The sequence below is a fragment of the Octopus bimaculoides genome, chromosome 19 (genome assembly GCF_001194135.2).
Source record: "Octopus bimaculoides isolate UCB-OBI-ISO-001 chromosome 19, ASM119413v2, whole genome shotgun sequence".
In the NCBI taxonomy this organism is placed as follows: Eukaryota; Metazoa; Mollusca; class Cephalopoda; order Octopoda; family Octopodidae; genus Octopus; species Octopus bimaculoides.
This window is the reverse complement of record NC_068999.1, coordinates 24,688,069-24,701,639: the sequence shown is the minus strand read 5'-3', so window position 1 is coordinate 24,701,639 and position 13,571 is coordinate 24,688,069. Positions and strand designations below refer to the sequence as shown.

At 36.9% G+C, this 13,571-nt stretch overlaps 1 long non-coding RNA gene across 6 annotated transcripts in view; it reads right to left on the bottom strand.

Annotated features, from left to right (window-relative positions):
• Positions 1–13,571, bottom strand: part of LOC106876430 (uncharacterized) — a 56,704-nt gene that overhangs the window by 14,183 nt on the left and 28,950 nt on the right. For 2 of the 6 annotated variants that reach the window (XR_008266260.1, XR_008266261.1), the window contains exons 2-3: positions 7,682–7,793; positions 363–432 (exon numbers count right to left, since the gene is read on the bottom strand). The exons of 2 other annotated variants lie outside the window; for them this stretch is intronic. This is a non-coding gene — a long non-coding RNA (uncharacterized LOC106876430). The remainder of the gene's footprint in view (positions 1–362; positions 433–7,681; positions 7,794–13,571) is intronic. 2 more of the 6 variants (XR_008266258.1, XR_008266262.1) reach the window with 1 other exon arrangement.

Here is a 13,571-nt window from a genome sequence, read left to right as displayed (position 1 = left end):
AGGAGGAGGAGGAGGAGGAGGAGGAGGAGGAGACAGTTAGATATGCAATTTCTCGAAAAATCAGAGTTTTGGAAAACTTGGCTTCCTTGATGTCCATGTTACGTCTTACAGCCTTTACAGAGATCACACAGCATTGAACAGCAGTCATGATGTCGGCATTTTGATATTCGGTGCGCATCATCATGATACAGGTAATTCCATCTTTCCAATATTCAGATGGCTTACAGTCCTCCATATCAGCTAATTCATTCTTGACTACAACTTAAATCATTACGCTCTCCAACACCGTTAACAGATAACCAATACGCTAAGGTGTTCCTGACAAAAAAGAGACATTAAAAAATCGTGAAATTTATATATACCTGAAGGAAGTGACTTCTACTACAGCCATGACCTGACCAAAACCTTGTAAGTAGATTTCGTATACGGAAACTGTAAAAAAAAAACCGTCATGTATGTATGTATGTATGTATGTATGTATGTATGTATGTATGTGGTCTGATCAATAAGTATCTGGGCTGTTGCCATAGTAACGAATCTAAAACACGCACAGTAAAGCCGCTTGATACAGATTGACCTTAATCTCTCTTGTACGTGTGCACTAAGTTTTAACGTTCTAGCTCACTTCTGCTATTTACAGCAGTGCTTGGAAGGAAGGTGTGTAGCGTGTGATCGTCACATTGACCATTTCAGAGAAATTTGAGAGGAGAATCTGCATCAAATTTTGCCAAAAATTTGGCAATACCTGCTCACAGGGCTACGCAAAGTTTTAAAAAACTTTTCATCGTTCTCGACTCAGTCAAGAAGACCTTGTGCAACTGAAACCCGCGTGTCTTTTTGGTCAACTGAAAGCAGTTTTGGCACAAACTTAGCAGACTGGTGTCCATACCCAAATCTTCAGTGATAACGGACTAAACTGAACTGTAACTAATCTGCATATCCTCTGATAACTTACGGATGGTGATTCGACGATTTCCCCTCACAGCTGCACGCACATCTTCGATGTTTTTCTCAGTTCTGCTGGTCGCGGGTCTCCCAGAACGTTCGTCAATATCGACATTTTTTCGGCCATCTTGGAAAGGTCTGAACCACTCATACACTTGTGTGCGGCTCATACACTCCTCTCCATACACTTTCTGCAACTTTGCGTAGGTCTCTGAGCAGGCATCACCATGACAACTTGCTCTGTCAAGGTCAATGCGACGATATATATATATATATATACATACATGTGTATGTGTGTGTGCGCGCGTGTGTGTGTGTGTAAGCGAGTGTGCGCGCTCTTGTGTGTATGCATATTATACACTCACACACAAATACTAACCCGTGTATAAAAAAATCGTACTTCATGTATTAAATACTTTCTTGTTTGTATACTCGTATGTAAACAAACATACAGTCATACAAATACATTAACATATCTACCTCTTTGGAAATGATGGGAGAATTTATGGCAAAACGATTTACAATGCCAACAAAATAGCTGGAATTAATAACAACATTTTCAGCTGACATAGGAAAGGAATTTGGTCAAAAGAAATGTTCACATTTGATTGTTGAACATGGAAAATCAGACCTCCTAACACAAAATGCGGGCATCAACAATCTCTCTATCACTCCTGTTCCACACAAAGAACGCTACAAATACCTAAGAATTGATGAAACCATATCATACCAAGGAGCTACGAAAAAATATTGAGTTGCTCGAAAATATTACACCAGACTTAGAAAAACATGGCAGTCGGAACTCTCTTCTAACAACAAGACAATATACCACAATGCATTTGCTGTACCAGTACTGATACCAACATTTGGGCTACTTGACTGATCTGTAGAAGAAATCCACTCCATAGATATTAAGATCTGCAATATCTTAACATCAACTGGAGATTTCAGCAAAAACAAAGATATCGACAGGCTCTACATTGAAAAGATGTAAGAAGATGCTTGGGATCAGTACAGACAGACCACGAAGAACCGCATAGTATCTCTCAGACAACATCTGATAAATAACAGAGGGAAGCACAAATACATAAATCAAGTGCTGAAAAACACTTCTGTGTGTCGGCAGTGTACTCCTCAGGTAGCGCTCTCTTATTGATGACTTCCCTTACAAGCCCAAAACAGCTGAACTAACGTTTCTCAAAGAGCACTTAAAAGCACAACGCTCAGCATACCAAAAGAAGAGATTATACATGGGTATGTTTTCCGAAGACTTCAAGATGATACTGGTATTGCTTCCAAATTTTAGCACAAGGTCAACAATTTCATAGGAGGGGATTAGTCGATTACATCGACCCCGGTACTCAACTAGTACTTATTTTATCAACCCTGAGAAGACGAACGGTAAAGTCGACCTCGGCAAAATTTGAACTCAGAACGTAATGACGGACGAAATGCCGCTAAGAATTTTGACCAACATGCTAACGATTCCACCTGCTCGCCGCCATAAAGATGACACTAATATCGATTCGAAGTGCAGTCTTTCTCAAACTGGCGGCCGCTACATCACATCAAACTACGAAGACTATGCAGTTGTCACTCAAAGACAGGAGATTGCTACAAAATACCCAATGAACAAAAGGGTCAGTGAAGCCCTTGGAGCCTCAGGATGCAATCGAAAATGTCGATCAATACATGTGAACAGAAGCTGCCGAAAAATGTCACCGGCTCAATACAATATAAGGTCGCAAAAAATATCTATATACAATGCCATAAAAACAAATGACTGTCCAGGGATAAATATAAGGAATCCTAATATTGAAATCATGCATACACATCGTGGGGCCGCATGGCTTAGAGGTTAGGATGCTGGACTCGCGATCGTGAGATTGTGGTTTCGATTCCTGGACCAGGTGATGCGTTGTGTTCTTGAGCAAACGTTGCTCGAGTTCACTCAGCTATAGAAATGAGTTTAGCCTGGAGAGGTATGGGCTCTGCCAGGCTTTCTAACCCAAATACGCTGCATGGCTGCAGCGTCCCAATGACTCCCAAGGGGTTAAGGGACGTGTCCAACATACACATCATCGCAAGGAATATTGCTGGAACATTTCCATTAAAACTTCTGCCAAGTGCAAACATAACAGTAACGGATATAAGTTGTTTGAGACAGACGAAGCACAATATGTATTGTCATAGAGGTAAGCTGCCCTGCTGATGTAAATATCTCTTTGATATCAAAGAGAAAGCGAATAACTACGGACAACTGCTTTGGAACCTTCAGCTTCCGCATCCAGATTATAAACCCACATTTATACCAATCATAACTGGTTTTGTTAGTAAATGTTTAAATGACAATCTGGAAAAGTTAGAGTTTTCATAAAAAGAAATCAATGAGTTAACAGGCATATTCTCTGAACGGAATAGTAAAAATATGCAAAACTTTTCTGGAGTTCTACATTTGACTGATAAAGAATTAGGGACCTTCTGTGTTTGTCTCCCGTCCGATTGTACACTCAGTATACGTTGTACGTTTTTTTTTTTTACCCTGTCGTTTATTTACAATATATTTTTTCATTCATGTATATATAATAAATAAATACTGATGTACTCAACGCAAAGGTAAGCCTATTTCTCATATTTTCATTGCATTCCTCGTGTGTATCTTTACAGTGAGCTTATGGTGGTTTTTGGAGCATTGGCTCTGATTTTAGGAAGTGGTGTTATATACCCTACTGAATCTATATATGTATATGTAATAAACAGATCCTACATGAGGAACTTGTTAGTGGAAAGAGACCCCGGCAGAAACCAAGGCTACAGTTTAAGGACTGTGTCAAGTCCTCATTAAAGGCCTGTGATATGCAGGAGACCGACTGGGAGAGTAATGCCTGTCATCACCATAGATGGAGAAAGCAGGTTAAGGAGGGGGTCGACAGCTTTGAAAGAGAACGTATTCTGCATGAAGAATTTAAGCGTGCTTCTCGAAAGCGCTCTGCTAGGAAAGTGGATGGGGAAAGCTTGGTTTGCAATGTTTTTAGTCGTGTATGCTTGTCAAGAGCAGGGCTCATTAGCCATCAACGGAACCGCAAATGCAAAATGTAAGTCAGTCCTAGAGCGCACAATGTTCCTAAACGTCAGCAATGGTCTTCCTCAGTCACGAGTGGACGGCCATCATGTGAGCGTGTGTGTGTGTATGTGTGTGTGTGTGCGTGTGTTATAATTTAGAACAAGCAGTAAGTTGTCATTATAATACTCGGAAGATGAAGTTGCGTACACATATACATATATATACATGTGTGCGTGCGTGTGTGTGTGTGTATGTGCATGTACGTATACATGTTTGTGTGAGTGTGTACGTATGTAGACGTTATAAACGCAGGAGGTTTATGTCGATGTATTGTGAGAATATGGTTGCGTGATGTTTTGCAAACAACTTGCACATGCAAGTGCTACCAGTTAAGAACTCCGCATACTCGAAACCAGGAGTCATCAGGAGGGAATGCGCACCGTTTCGGGGGCCTACCTTTTTTTTTTATCTTTTTTCTTTTTATCTTTTTCTACCAATTAGTGTAACTTCCCTTTTGTTCAACGCTTTTTCATAACGTATATTGCCATTAATAGCCGACGAGAATGCTCGTAGCTCTTCGCTCGACATTCGAAACTCCGAGTACTATAATGACAACTTACTGTTTGTTCTAAATTATAACATATATAGATAATCCTCTATTTATCTAATATTGAGGTCTCATTCTTTTGCTGTCACTTATTATTATTATTATTATTATTATTATTATTATTATTATTATTATTATTATTATTATTATTGTTGTTGTTGTTGTTGTTGTTGTTGTTGTTATTATTATTATTATATATACTTCAAGCATAAATACAAGAACAACAACTTATGACAATGATTTTACTTAAATGAAATTATTTATTAGCGACAGAGGCAGTGTTAATACCGAGAGGTAAGTTTTATTCCCACTTTAACGTGGATATTCCATTAGAACAAACTGCGGTAGTTATCAAGAGAGAAACTCATATTGGTCTTTTGGTGCAAAATGCACTATTGTTTATATCTTGATTTTTTTAACGAACTTGGTTTAATACTTTAATTAATATATTTTCTATTAATTCATGAATCCGAATACAACTGAAATGACAGGCGTTGAAGTGGTTTAGATATCTTATTTAGAGGAACATTTTTACTTATAAATAATATTGATATTGTTTGCTGGTATTTATTCGCTTAAAATGAAAGAAACATCCTCCTGGCATCTAGAGAATAAAAACTTCTATCAAATATTTCAAATCAGGAAGTCAGTGCAGACTTTATGGCTATTTTATTCACTCTTATTTCTGGTCAGTGATAAACCGTGAAGTTAAAAAAGAATGCGTACACACACACACACACACACACACACACACAAACATGCATAGCAGTTTTATATGCTATTTTAATGGAGCATGAAAGACTAACAATGCACAGGAGTTGAGTTAAGTTCCTGCATGACTAGTTTTGAGGTAGCTTATTATTAAATATCGCAACAGTAGCTGTCATTGCTTGTGAGGACTTGATCAATATTATCATAGCATTCTTATTCATATATCACCTATTTTATATGAACACAATTAAGGGAAGGAAAAGAAGTGAAAATAGTGGAGAAGATTGAGAACTGTGAGGAATGAGAAAGAGAGATAACTTAATATATTATATTTCAGCCTCGCCAGGAATTTTTAATATATATTTTATTATAGTTTTATATGTGTACATTGGTTTCAAATTTTGGCACAAGACCAGTAATTTCGGGGGAGGGGAAAAGTCGATTACGTCGACCTCAGTACTCAACTGGTATTCATTTTATCGACATGTGTATGTATGTATGTATGTATGTATGTATGTATGTATGCATGTATGTGTGCGCGCGCGCGTGTATGTATGTACGTATGTATGTCGCCGACGACTCGACCATGCTTACTTGGTGAGGAGGGTGATTGTTGGACACCCTGCAGTACGAAAAATAAGACCTGCCAAAGGGCCAGCCAACAATATGTGTACATGTGTATGTATGCATGTATGTATGCGCGGGGACATGGAAATACCTGAGTTAGTATCCAGGCGTGCCGTTGGCGCATTTGGAGTGGGAGGCCCCTTTCGACACTGACAATATTTGATGATGTAGACTAGTTCTTCTTTTCGAGTTTATGTTGTCAATGTTCAGAGAATGGGATTGGGTTTGTGCAAATCCTTTCCCCACTATAAAAAAAAAATGATCATGCACAGGCATCGCTTGAAAAACAAATTAAGACCTAACACAAAATGGTTGGTCGTAGGCAATTTGTTTCAAGCGATGCCTTCGCATAAGTGGGACTCTTGATCAGCCGATGGCAATACTCGAACTCAAGTTTGCAGCCATCATGTATGTATGTCATTATTCAGTTTTATTTCAAGATTTCTTGCCAATAGAGAAAGAGCCGGTTTCTAACCTAGATCCAAAGCTCTTTTGTTGGAATTCCAACATCAACAACTGGTTACTTTTGTATGTATGTATGTATGTATGTATGTATGTATGTATGTATGTATGCATGTATGTATGTATGTGTGCAGATTTGTATGTTTTGTTTCATGTATGTATTCTCATGCATATAGTTGCATATCTCGACATGCTTATATATATTTAAATAATAAACTTTTGGAAAGTTTTATAGATTTTTACAGTTCCAGTAATGGATTAGATCTGTAGTTTTCGAATTACCTTTCTCCTTTCTTTTTTGAGAAGCCTAATCTCTCAAGAATGGTATTTAGGCAGTATGTATCTCAGTCCTTATGTATGTATGTATCAAAGATGCACCAGCAGAGGTTCCACCCTTTATAAACAGAATAGGATTGCAGGGGCACAAAGCTAACACGAGTCCCAACAGCCCACCAGTACCCGACTCGTGGCAAAACCTTCCGAGTACGCAACAGACTGTTCGGCCATAGCCGAACACATCGTGCCCCGTCTTCTCCCACCTGATATCCTTGGTCATCATCGTCGACAACGACGGACGAACTTAAAATAACAATAATCTTTTTTATTATAGGCACAAGGCCCGAAATTTGGGGATAGGGATATAGTCGATACCATCACCCCACCAGAGCTCGACTGGTACTAATTTTCATAAACCCCGAAAAGATGAAAGGCAAAGTTGACCTCAGCAGAATTTGAACTCAGTGCGTAAAGACGGGCGAAATGCCGCTAAGTATTTTGTCCGGCGCGATAACGATTCTGTCAGCTCTGTACCTTCTAATAATAATAATAATAATAATAATAATAATAATAATAATAATAATACTTTCTACTATAGGCACAAGGCCTGAAATGTTGAGGAAGGGCACTAGTCGATTACATCAACCTCAGTGCGTAATTGGTACTTATTTCATCCGAAAGGATGAAAGGCAAATTCAACCTCAGCACAATTTGAGTTGTAATAATAATAAGAAGAAGAATAATAAGAATAATAATAATAGCATTCAGAGAGCGCAAACCTCCGCCAAGGCAACACCAACATCCTCTCAAAGATTTGCCAGAGATGATTTTTAAAATGAGAATCTCTGAAATAAACTCGACTGCTCTCACAAACGAGAATACTAAAAATGAAGCCGACCACCCTCAAAAATTAAGTAAAAAGAACAGGAAAAATAATCCAGAATCCATGTCCGGTACCGGATCGATCCCCAAATCTAATCAGTTCCTACCAGTCACGAGGCCAAACATCCTTGAAAGTGCCATCTGAATCCATCCAGCGGTTCTTCAGATATCTTGTCCGCGGACAAACAAACACGACTGAAAATAAAACCTCCGCCTTCACTAAGGTGGAGGTAATAATAATAATAATAATAATAATAATAATAATAATAATAATAATAATAATAATAATAATAACAATAATAATAATAATAATAATAACCACCATAGGATTGCAGAAATACCTATTTCAGAAGCAACAGAAAAAGATCCCCGAAAATTTCAGACCTTGTGTCGATAGAAGAGAGATAAATAAATGTTTACAGTATATACAGCGATGGTGAATAAAAAGATGTATAGAAAAGTTTATATTCTTTCATTTTCTTCCATTGGAAATTAAGCTATTCTCCATTCGATGTTGTCATAAAAATTGGTTTGAAGCAATATTATTTTTTGTTTCTGTTTTTACCATGCATAGCAGAAATTTAATTCATATGGTTTCAAATTGGAATTAAAATCTTGTGGCACTTTAGTCCAAACTAGAGCTTATCTCCTATTCCATGGTGTTTGCCTCGCTGTAAATCATTAAAGTATGATTGAACACGCAAAGTACGACTGAATATAAACTATTGAACCTAAAATATTACTTTCTATCTTTCCTGGCTGCTTTATGGTTATTAAGTAACAAGCAGGCGATAATCTATTTTACCTTTCAACAATTTATAATTCATGAATATGAAAAGCAATTTCTCAAAATTTACAGCAAGTTGTTTTGATAAGGTCCTCTCCAGCGGAGTTCGATATATCGATTTCGATTCCCAATCACAATCCCATTTCAGTTACATCACAAATGACTCTTTTGTAACCTGTTTGTTTATTCCCACAAAACAAATCAATTGTTAATAAAAGGAAAAAATATCTGATCATCCTTAATCAAAATGAACTATTACTGAAATCTAGAGCACCGATTTTCATGAATTAACCATTATCTCTCAAAGAGAACTTTGCCGTTTTGTAATTCTTTTGTTCTACTAAACTTTAGTCTACTCACAACTAGCTGAATGTGATTCCATTAATAGTTCTTTCTACTATCAGCACAAAGTCTGAAATTTGGTGGGAAGGAGCTAGTCGATTACAGCAACCACTGTGTCAATTGGTACCTATTTTATCGACCCCGAAAGTTTGAAAGGCCAAAGTCGACCTCGACAAAATTTGAGCCCTGAACATAAAGCTGAAAGAAATGCCGCTAAGCACTTTGTTAAGTGAGTTAACGATTTTGCAGTTCGCTGCTTTTGATTCCGTTAATTGCAATGATTTTTTCCTGTTAGTATCACATAGTTTAAGAGGACGGTTAAGCACTTAGCGTTTCTTATATCAACAATACGTATAAACTCCTTGGGTAAAAATCTGTCACATATCCTGTCGTGTACTGTACATCTTCCTTCGTCTTAAAATCTATTGGATACTACCAAACTTGATATAGTCTTCGGTCTGTATATTTTGTATGGATATATTACTCGCACAAAACATATGTTGCTGTCATCGTTAAACATCGACCTTACATGCAAAAGATAAATAGGCTCTCTCACAGTTGTAGATTGATGGAATCATTAAAGCGTCGGTCAAAATATGTTGGAGTATTTTTCTGGCTCTTTATGTCTTGAGCTCAAATCCCGTCAATGTTAGTTTTGTCTTTCACTCCCCTGGGATTGATAAAATAAAGCACTGGGATCGATATAATTGACTTAAACTCCTGCAAATTTACTGGCATTGAGCCTGAATTAGAAATGATTATTTTATTTTGTCCTTCTAGTTTCAAACTTTACCATATCGATTCCTTTCTCTTTCATTCTTGTTTTCATTTCTCATATTTCTCTCCTTCCGATCCCCCCTCTCTCTCTCTTCCTCTCTCTCTTCCTCTCTCTCTCTCTCTCTCTCTCTCTCTCTCTCTCTCTCTCTCTCTCTCTCTCTCTCTCTCTCTCTCTCCCTCTTTCTCTGTTATTCATGCACATTCTTAGCTTTTTTTTCCTATATCACCTTTATTTTTACCTATCTAACTTGCTAGCAATGTCTCTATTATCTTCTTTTCTATCTTTATCGCCACCTCTCTCTTTTTTGTCTTTTCTCTACATCCTCCACTTCTCTTTCTGTTTCATCACATTTTTTCCTCGCCCGTTCTCCTTCCTTTCTTCTTTACTCTCACTTTCATCGCCTTTTCTCTTTTCATTCGATAATTAAAACAGGCAACTTCATTGTATAAAACAGTGACCTGGGTTATAGGCTTTGAGGCGACAAAATCCCTGCCGTTAGAAGTGATAGTAATGTTTCAGATGGTGATCTAAAATGTCTAACTACAGACGTAGCTACAGTGGACGGCCACCCGGAGTGATCAATCAGCAGCGACGTCTGTCGGATATCCCATACAAATTAATTAAACAACTACGGAACCTGAGTCGGAGCAGACGACACACAATTGCAGACCTCCATTGAACAGGACAATTCATGTATGATGTGAGATCTGCCGAGAAAGTGAACCGCTTGGTGAGAGTTGACAACCCTTTTCACCTTGCCGACAATAACCTCTTTGTCTGGCTTGCAAAGAAGTGCTGAAATTTTGACGTTTAGCAGACGAGTTATTTTACCCTACTTAAATCGGAACATCGAACTTAATCTAGAAGCAACGTCACCGGCTTGTTGACGTCACACTAAGCTCATTTTCCGTTCATTGTTGTCATTAAGCTGCATTAGACGGCAACTTTAGCTCCATTGTCAAGAGGTAGCAAAAGTCCTCCAGAAGATTCTACACCGTACAACTTAATGGACACATAATTGGCTTAGGCTGTATTGTATTACCATGTCATGCTACAGGCGAATACTTGAAAGCAGACTTCTTACCACCTGTCGGCGTTGTTGGTTTTGAGTCGCTTTAGCTATGAATTGTGGATGTTTAGATATGACAGACGACTCTTGCACCCGTCTACCTATCACATTTACTGTTCATACATTAAACAGACCCTCATAATTATTGAATTCTTTCTGGCGTTTATGCTTTTGTTTAGTTATTTTTCTTCTTTATTCTCATCTTTATTTCTTACGTTCTTTCAATTTTATTTTCTATTTTCCTTCCTTACATTTTTTTTTCTGATTTCGTTTAAATGTTAGTTTTATTGTTGTTCTTTCAATGTTCTTTCTCTGTATATTAAACTCCCTTCCGAAACAAACCGAAATCCAGGTAATCACTTTTGCTATGACAGTAGCAGCAGCATTGGAAGAAGAAGAAGAAGAAGAAGAAGAAGAAGAAGAAGAAGAAGATAAAGCCATCCTAATGGCTGTAACGCTGGAGCATGGTTAATGTAGCTGCAGCAGCAGTAGCAAACAACTGTGCATGAATGCAGACAGTAATTCCGAAGAGATAATTTACAATTTTAATATTGGTACCTCGCAGTTCTCGGTTCAAATTGCGCTTAAGACGATAAGATAACTATCAGACTCAATAAACTATATCTCAAATTTAAAAGTGACTTTTTGTGTAATGAAGGGTTTTTTTAGCGCAGTGGTTCTTAACCGGGCTCGATATGACCCCTGGGTTCATTTAAGATTTTGGTGGTCCACGCAAGCAAAATAGTAAATTGGATACACACAGTTGTATATTAAAGGTCTATGAAAAAAAAAATTGATTTAGATTGGAAGAAACAACTAGGTTTCTTTCTCTATGCAGGGTGATTCAAAAGTCTACATACATAGGGAAACTTTATTTTTTTATATGAAACAGTTTGTAAGATCCTCAAGATCCCCTGATCTGAGCCCTCTTGATTTCTATCTTTGGGGGAATTTGAAAGGCATGGTGTATCGCGAAAAGATAAAAAAAAACAAACATAAATCATTTGAAGGAACGCATCACCAACACCTTTGCACAAGTATCACCATATCTGCTATTACGAGTTCACAATGAGTTGGGTAAACGTATTGCAATGTGTATTCAAAACAATGGTAACGATATAGAGCCTGTTAAATTTTTAAAAAACTGTTCTTATAAACCGTTTCTTATAAAAAACATAAATCGTGCCTATGTATGGCGACTTTTGAATCACCCTGTATAGTTCAACCTACACAAGTTAATATCTGAAAAACAAAATGAGAATTTTGAAAGAAGTATTTATATAACTAGTTTTTAAACATCGAATGGCTATGGGGGTTCACCAGAATAAAATAAGAATCAAAGTGATCCATAGATAAAAAATGTTTGAGAACCAGTGATTTAGGGGACATTGCAATCCCAGAATGGTTGAACGTCATAATTTCACTTTTTTTTTTTCCTTTTGATGATTTATAAACCTCCACCACCATCACCTAAGTATACAGCAGAGAAACTGAATTCTTAATGATTTACAATATTTCATTTGGATTTATCAAAGATTAATTTTGCGTAATATCCCACCAGCGTCGATATTATTAAATTATCACAAACATTACACTTCACAAAATGTGTTAGTAGTAGTAGTTATAGTAGTAGTAGTAGTAGTAGTAGTAGTAGTAGTAGTAGTAGTAGTGAGGGTAATGTAGGAGTAGTGAAGTAATAGAATGCAGTGGTTTTGTGAGTACTACCAGTAGTAGTTATGGCACATTATAGTATATAATAGCAAACAAAGAGAAAGCGTTTGAAGGATAAAGAGACTAGAGACGAAGAAAATAAATTTGAAATGAAAAGAGATGAAGCTTAAGAAGTGTTTATATATTTTTCTTTGTCTTTTTTTTTTTAACACCGATTGTAAGATTTCCATCAAAAGAATTGTCAAATGTGCAGTAATTGCTGACAGCCTAAAGTAATTTGAAAAGAAAAAGAATGGTGAGTAGTAACAAATGTTCTTTAGAATTTTAACGAGACATAATAGGGTTGCTAAACTGAAATTTAAGTTTGCCGAAATAAGCTGCTGGTTATCAAACGCTACCAATAGAAACTAAGTTAGCTGTCAGCTTCTTAGCTAAACATTTATAATGACTATAAAGGTTAGCGACAAAATCTCGCTTTACATTGACGTGTAAATCTTGAAAAAAATTCCTTAAATCTTGATTTCCTACAGTTGGGACTGTGTAATTGTTGCCATGTCAGACATAGAAATCAATTCGAAGGAAATGTAGAAATACAATATTGAAAGGCTTTGATCTTTTCTTTCTTGATCAGGTTTTGCTTGGAAAGTGGAGCCAATGTGATTATTAGGCTATAGGATACCTTGATGAACTGTGAGAGACTAGAGCCATACTGTTTCCCTTCTTTTTAGTTTCTGAAGGCTTCATTTTTTAAATTTATATATAATATTAGGGTGATGAATTTGGCGGACAATATCCCTCGTACGATTTCTTCCGGCTAAGTTCAAATCCCACCGCGACCAGCTTTGGTTTTTCCCCTCTGCGGTAGATGATATTAAACACAAGTCAAACACTGGGGACGATTTGATCGACTTATTCCCCCCTCCCCTCAACATTGCTAGCGTTGTGCTTTTAATATTTGCATTTAAAAGGTTGTACTAAATTTATTTTAAAACTGCACCTAACCAATGACATAATCTATTAAAGTTCTGTACGATAGTGTACTGAAATATGGAAAACATTATGTGTAAGTGTTCGAGTGTTCCTTCATCGCAATTAAGACAACGATATATTAAAATGCTGAACTTTAGAAAATATATTCTTATTCTTTAATTACGAAGACTGAATTGTCTTTTTTTCCCAAGGATTCAAATTTTAAAATACGCAAACCAAAGATTCTCAATCGATTGTAACTTCGCAACGCACTGGAAGCAATTTTTTTCTTTTTGCTTTTAAAGTTACTGTTGCCCTTCATATGGTTTTTTTTTGTTTTGTTTTAAGCTGTTTTAAAGCTTAAAATTTAGAAAAATATAC